Raw genomic sequence first — 7,749 nt, 5'->3', positions numbered from 1 at the left:
CCCCCCTATGAGACCTACTGTCTCTACTGTAGGGGCATTGACAGAACCTCTATCTAAATATGTTGAGAAATTTTTAAACCCGCGAGTAGCATCACTTCCAGCATTTATTCGAGACACTAGCCACATTATTGCCAAACTTGAAGGTCTCTCGTTTAATTCGACCACACAAATACTAGTAACTATGGACATCGAAGCACTGTATACTAACATCCCGCAGAAAGAAGCGTGGTCAGCTGTTGCACGCCTCTTCGAAAAAGAAGGGAATACAGAACATTCTTCCTTCATTTTGCAGTGCCTCAACATTGTCCTACAGGAAAACTTTTTTGAATTCGATGGCCAGACATATCAGCAGAAGAAAGGGGTTAGTATGGGAGCTGCATGCGCCCCAAGTGTGGCCAACATTTATGTTGGCGCATTTGAGGAAATCCATATTTATAATGAGATGGCACCGTTTTACGAAAATGTTCATTGTTGGTCACGGTTCCTAGATGACATTTTTTTCATATGGACAGGTGAAGAGGACGCTCTAACAGAATTTAGTCAATGGATCAACGTTTGTGATCCCAACCTCAAGTTTACTATCCACACCAGCAGAAATAAAGTTGAATTCTTGGACATTTGGATTGGTCATAATGACTCCAAACTTGAGATGTCATTGTTCACAAAACCGACAGCCAGGAATACCATTTTACATTATGACAGTTATCATCCCACCTGTCAGAAACAAGGGATACCCTTTAGCCAATTCCTACGGGTCCGAAGAAATTGCTCTAGCTTGGGAGATTATGAATATCATGCTAACATCTTACAACAGAAATTCCTGCTACGAGGATATCCCAAAAAATTGATCAGAGACTCATACAAAAGAGCTAAATACTATAATAGAGCAAGCATGTTTGAGAAACAAAATAAAAAATCTACTCCTTCCATAGCCTGTGTAATTCAACACTCCAATCTTAATGACAAAATCAGAAAAATAATTTTTGCCAATTGGCACATTCTAAACAGTGACTCCAATCAAGCACCATTAGAGCGCCCCCTCCTGTCCTTTAGGAGAAATCAAAACATTGCGAACAAACTAGTTAAAGCTATTTTACCTAAGAATGAGACCTTCTGTCAAAAGTCGATATATGGTAATCGACCGATTACAGGCAACCATAAATGCGGTAATTGCAAAGCTTATCCAAGAGCTATTGTGAGCAATATATTCTCATGGAAACGTACCAACTTCCAATTATCAGATATGACCAACTGTAAAACAGTCAACTGTATCTATGTAATTAGATGTCCTTGCCCTCTCCTCTATGTAGGAGAAACTGGAAGAGAAGTTAAAATCCGAATATTGGAGCATATCTCCAACATTCGAAATGGTAAAGAAAGTGCCCCGTTGGTCACTCATTGGACTCAGCATGGACATCAAATCGAGGACCTCTCTTGGACTGTCCTAGAAAAGATTAAGAACTCTGGACAAAGAGAAGACCATAGAATTTGGAAAAAGAGAGAAGTCTTCTGGATTTTTACACTAAATAGCTGTGAAAAGGGATTTAATGAATATACTCCATGGGAAAATGCAATCATATAGTCTATTCTCTACTATAATTTTTATCCCTAGTTCCACTTTGACCAGGGTATGATTCTAGTATAATTGGTTCCGTGTAATAAGATGGAGATTCTACATGAAAGTGATCCTGTCAGTCCCCAGCATTTATTTCATTTTATTTTATTTCATCTTAAAGTATACTCCATAGAACCATTTGAGTTAGCAATGTCCCCTGGGTCTCAAATCATATGCTCAGAGCCAGTTTTCATATTTAGCCTACGGTAAGATTTCATCTAATATCCATATTTCTGATAAATGAACGGTATGTCTATAGATGGGTTAGTGAAAATTCCCCGTATAGATATTGTATTGTTGCCTCAAGGGAATTGAACAGTGTATATTTATCGTTCCGTTCGTACCGCTCTGCCATTTCCGGAATACCTACAATATGGCCGCCACATTAGTTTGCCTGTTCACTCATTTCCTCGCGGCCCAATAGCAGAGATTACATCTCGGCACGGCCACATAAAAACGTCTGTGATTAGCGGCAGCTGATCCTAGCCAGCAAAGCGGGAAGAGCAAACGCCGAGATCGGTATTCATCTATTCCAGTACGTAATCCCTCTTTCATCGCATTAGCGTTATATTTGTTTTACTAATACTATTAAGCTCAGTACGAACTATAACCAGTAAATGGGTTAATCATTCTGATTTTTTTCTCTTTGTTTTCTGTTTTTCGCAACAGTTTAAATCATTGCAGTCAGGTTGCCACTGTCCGAATCTATATGGTGTACCGGCAAGCTTTTGAAGATCTATATATACATGCAGGGGTTCACTTGGACCCTAATTCAGCAGCAGACATTAGCAAATATTCAGGTGATTTTTAGATCTTATAAATAATGACTATATAATATATACTGACTATATTGTCAATTTATCATTATTATTTACTTATTTACCTATTCATTTATTATGTGGTTCCAGTTATTTATCTAGTCCATCTCCCTGCAGCATAATAGGTAACATCATGCCCTGCAGAGAAGCAGTAATGGCCAGAAAAATTAGAATCCTATAAAAACGTCTGACAAGACCCCTCAAGTAAGGTCTGCCTACACTAAAATGCATCACTCTTACTATTTTGCATGTACCAAGCTGCATGTTCTCATTAAAAGGGAACTAAGGTATACTAGTAGAGCAATATAAGATATCCACCAATGATGATATACTAATTATCGGAACCCTTAGTGGCACCTGGTATGCATTATAGGAACTAATACTACATGAACCACTGTTATGTTCCCTAATTAAGCAACTGTAGTCTCTATATGCATACACTTTATATTTTACACTCTATACTCTTCTACTAACTATACTAGACAAAATCTATTCTATCCTTCTGGGCACGCATTTTTTGACAAGTTAATATGTCACCCATGGTAGTGATACAAATATCACGTATAGAGAGGTGACTACTAGATAACTAGCACGAGAATTTATGTAAAATGTTTATATAAATTAATTTTCTTATCAGATTACCTGACTACATCATCAAAAAGAACACTACAAACCTATAACTAATTTGACCAGAAGATTTGGCTGCCAAGACTAGAGTATCATACACTAGTACCACTGGGAACGGCCCTGAGGAAGGTTGTTCATTACACCCTATAACACCGAAACGCGCGTAGGCCTTCGGTCCCTACGGTACCACTTGGATAGAACCATGATAATATTGTTTTTTTGGCTATGTATTAACTATTAATACTAATATATTAGAACTTTCTATATCTGTATATTCTCATCATTCTAAATTGTCTTTATTTTATTTTATTATTTAGATCATTTTCATGATGTGATGACTCACCTGTAAATTAGACACGTTTTCTTATTTGCAAAAATTTTGCGTATATGTGGTACGTTTGATTTAGGTACTCTGTATGTCTTCTTCATTCTTTTGATTTATTGTATATATTTATTATGATTGTACTATTTTTGAACAATAAAACATTTGTATTTGTAAAATAAGTTTGTATTAATTATGCAATAGGATTACTCTATTTGCAATTGAGTACTTAAAGGTAGTAGCCTGACTTTATAAGTATATAACTGGTCTATAATATACTGTTAGTATCATTCTAGATCATAGTATTGGTATGTGAAGATGATGGTATCTTCATGGCTATCTCAGTAGCTCTCCTAGTAGTTTTTCTCTACATTGACATGTAGGAAGTCTGGAATTTCCATCCTATGTAGGTGGGTAGCAACTACCACCATCACTTTAATGAACACCTGTGGTGACCAGGGAGCAATGAAAACTGAAAGTGTTAGTGTCTGACCTGAAATCACAGGTAATGACTCTGAGGCTTTAGGGCAGGGATGTAGAAATAAATATCCAGCAGATCCAACACCACCATCCGGTCTCATGGATCCACTGCAGATAGAACTTGGGCTAGGGTGAGAATTTTGCACTTGTTGTTCTTGAGGAAAACTTCAGAGGGTGAATGTTGAGAATAGGATGGAGGCCTCCATCCTTCAGGACCAAGAAGTGATGGCAATAACAATCAGACACAACCTCTCATGCTGGAACCCTCTCTTGAACATTTTCCAAGAGATCCTGAAATTTCAATCACTGAACGGACGGGTAGTCTTCTGAGGGGTATTGCAGTGTATGAGTCATATTTGGAGGAGTGGAGAGGAAGGGGAGGGTGTACTTATTTTGTACGGGTTGGAGCATTCATCTGTTTGGAAGTAAAAGCTAAAGTGAACTCCTACCAGGAAATCATGTGGCGCAAAAGGCAACAAATGCAACTTGAAGGCAACGGCAAAGGGTGAGGGCAGGGATTTGGATAGTTTGTTGCCCCTGAGGGTCTGGACACTGGCAGCCAGATCTCCGGCCTTTGCCTCAAATTATTTGGGACACCTGTTGCTGCTGGGAAAGTATGAAGCACTCTGTGTTGGGGTTTAAATTGTGAAAGTTAACATACAAGTGGTGCAAGCCCAAGAGAGTGAGCTGTTGCTTTTCACTCCTTGAAGAGTTCCAGGGCATAGTCCACTTGTCTCCGAAGATGCATATACCATCAAATAGCATATCCCTCAGGGATTGTTGGAGGTCACTAGAAAATTCTGTCAAACTGATCCAAATGTGGTGCTGAAGCACCACACTTGTTCTGACTGCCACACCCAAGAAATCAGTAGTGTCCAGGCCCGGGTGAATTACTTACTTCCCAAATCATGTCCACCCTGAATGACACACTGGAGGTTGGACCTGAGATCTTCTGGGATTTCTGGCAACATCTCCATACATTGTCCCATAGCGCATGCAAGCATTTCCCAGGATGCTCCAGTTCAGTGTACGAAGGACAAGGCTAGTGGAGGAGAACATGCGTTTCACCAATGTTTTCATGAATTTTGCCACTATCCCGTGGGGTGATCAGAAATGCTTTTGTGTTCAGCCTGCTCGTAGATGCTTGAACTACCAGGCTTTCTGGTGTTGGGAGTCGGAGGAGAAAGGCAGGATCTTCTGTAGCAGGTCTGTGTCACCTCGCTGTCTGGCAGGCAAGAGCCTGGTTTTAACTGTTGCTGAGCAGTTTGTCAGTCAAAGCTTCATTAAATGGCAGGAGATACTCCTGTGTTGTCTGTCCTGGTTGTAGGACCCCTGTAAGGACGTTGGTTTTGAACTCAGAAGTGGGAAATTAAGTCAAAGACCTCTGCTGCCCGCCTAATAACATTTGCAAAGAATGCAGACTCTTCAGTGGCTGTAGCTGGATTAAGGGATTGAAGGCCGGTGTCAGATGAGTTATCGAGCCCGCTGGCAATTTTAGGACCAGGAAGAGGTTTTCGTCATCATAAACATGACTCTCATCACCATTGGGCTCAGGCAGGTCATACTGGAGGAAAAGAGTTTCTGAATCATAGTAGATCAGCGGGCCTCAGGTTGGAAACTTTATTGGAGGTCGCAATGATAGTAATTTCCAAGTCTGAAAGGATTATCGACTCTGGTTTTTGTGGCCCTGTGATGACATATGGCATTCTGGCATCTGTTTTCGTGCCCTAATCTGACTGGAGGACCACATTATCTTTAGGGGCCCTAGGTGCTCCACAGACATCTGATAGAGTTCAGGAAAGCCCCAATATGGCATCCCTGAATTTCTTGATCTGTTTTGGCATTGCAGATGGACCCAGAAATTGGGGTTGCATTGTAACGAGGATTGGAACTGGTTACGAACACAGAGACTGAGTTTGCTGCCTAAAGGTACTTGGGGCACTGCACAACTTAATTTGGTAGAAGTGATGGGACGAAGAGGAGCTGTGCTTGGGCTTCCTATGCTTCTCTTTAAACTTACCTAATGACTTACATCATGAAGTTGATTGGGCGTGAGATTGGCCTTGGGAATGAGAACGCATCAGTGTCCTCAAATTTGAACTGGATTGGGCCTTCCTAACTTTTCATTGGTGTTCTGCACATATAACTTGGCTTTGAGATTCTGGACGGCCTTTTGATTCATCTTCGTTCACTTGTCACACATTATTGAATCTTTTTAGTATTGTGTCCCTTGTACACTGGAAAAATGCGTGAGAAACAAGTCTTTCAGGAATGATGAATTTGAGGAAACTAGCTCCAAATCCAGAAGGAACAGAAAGGAAGGAACTGATGTTAGCATGTGAAGGAGGTCGGCTATGTAGGGGCCCCTAAGTAACATCTGAGGCAGACAGATCTGACACTGAGCAGCACAATGCCACATAATGATGTGTGAGGAAATTGCCAAAGAAGATTCTCCAGGTTCAGTCTGGCTCCTGGAGTTGTTCACAAGGTGAGAAATCTGTGGTTTAAAATATCCTTCAGAAGGTTTATTTTGATAAAACAAAGTTTACAGCAGTCAGGCTACAAAGTGTAGGCTTAACGTCGTGTTTACCTTGCACTGCAGTGGATAATGCAAAAGGTGCTGCAGTCCACGGGCGGCACTTAACTTACACTCCCTGAGTGCATTTTCCGCAACATATACCAGGGACTTTTAGATAAGTTAAATGTGTCATTAAGGACTTAGCCAATTCAACCATATTTAAAGGAAAGCACAGGCAATTCACCACTGCTTAGCAGGGATAAAGTGCACAGAGTTATAAATCAAGCACAAATATAGGGTCCGACAAAATGCTAAAATAATCTGCTGTGACCACACAGAAAAGGTGGATTTCCTACACAGGCCGCCCACAAGCAATTGCTAGGGCAGACTAATAAATCTCTTGGTGGATTTCCCTGCTCGGGCAAGAGCACATGGAAGCTTCACTGCTTTTGCAGTAGCAACTGTCTGTTCTATGCTCCTCTAAACCTACACTCCCCCGTCACCATATTCCCTAGACACTAACCCTGTCCATGAGGACACCTCCTCTTTATCTGCAGACCTCACTTTTGAGACACCTACCCTAGCTAGCTCACAGATGCATCCTAGTAGGAGGACAGTACCCAATGACCATCAAGTTTATGTCTCCCAATCTGCCCCAAGGTCAAACTTCTGTCCTCAACTCAGGGCACGCTCTGCCCAAAAGGCTAACAACAAAGAGAACCACTAACAGCAGCATCAAGAACCAGGTCCCTTGCCTTCAACTGCCAGGTGGAGGCTCCAACCTAGGGCATTGGGTAGGCCTCACTTCCCGCTGTGTTGTTTGCATGAGTCCCTCACTTGCCCCTGAGGTCTATTTCACCTCCTAGGTTTCCCCGAATAGGAGGGCTACAACTTGAGGTTGCAGATACCCTCCCGCCACTCTTATTTCCAGCATCTTAGAGGCAACACCCTAAAACTGGCTCCTGAGCTCGAAGTCTTTACCCAGAGACTGAACATGTGGCTGGTAGTTGAGGTTTTCCTGGGCAAACACACAGCCGCCCTCAAGGGATACACTCACTGGCAGTGTCATGTATGGGTCTGCCTGCATGCCTCCTGTCCCCTGTCTCTGAGACAGTGCAGCTGCACCTTCAGGTCAGAAGTGGCCTTTCAGAGACTGTTTTGGGGTGCTCTCCTGTCAGAGCAGGTATCCCCTGCCCCTCTGGTCCTCCCACTGTGGATGGCATCCACCTCTTACTCTTCGTTTGGGCCCTCCATTTAGGGACAGTACCACTAGGAATCACTGATTTTGGGAACCCCTGGCAGACAGCCCTCCCGCTCTTTTCCTGCTAGTAGATCATTGCCAAGGAAGGGTCATCTGGGGACTGACAAT

Source organism: Pleurodeles waltl, chromosome 6 (genome assembly GCF_031143425.1).
Source record: "Pleurodeles waltl isolate 20211129_DDA chromosome 6, aPleWal1.hap1.20221129, whole genome shotgun sequence".
Classification (NCBI taxonomy): Eukaryota; Metazoa; Chordata; class Amphibia; order Caudata; family Salamandridae; genus Pleurodeles; species Pleurodeles waltl.
Note: the sequence above shows the minus strand (reverse complement) of the source record.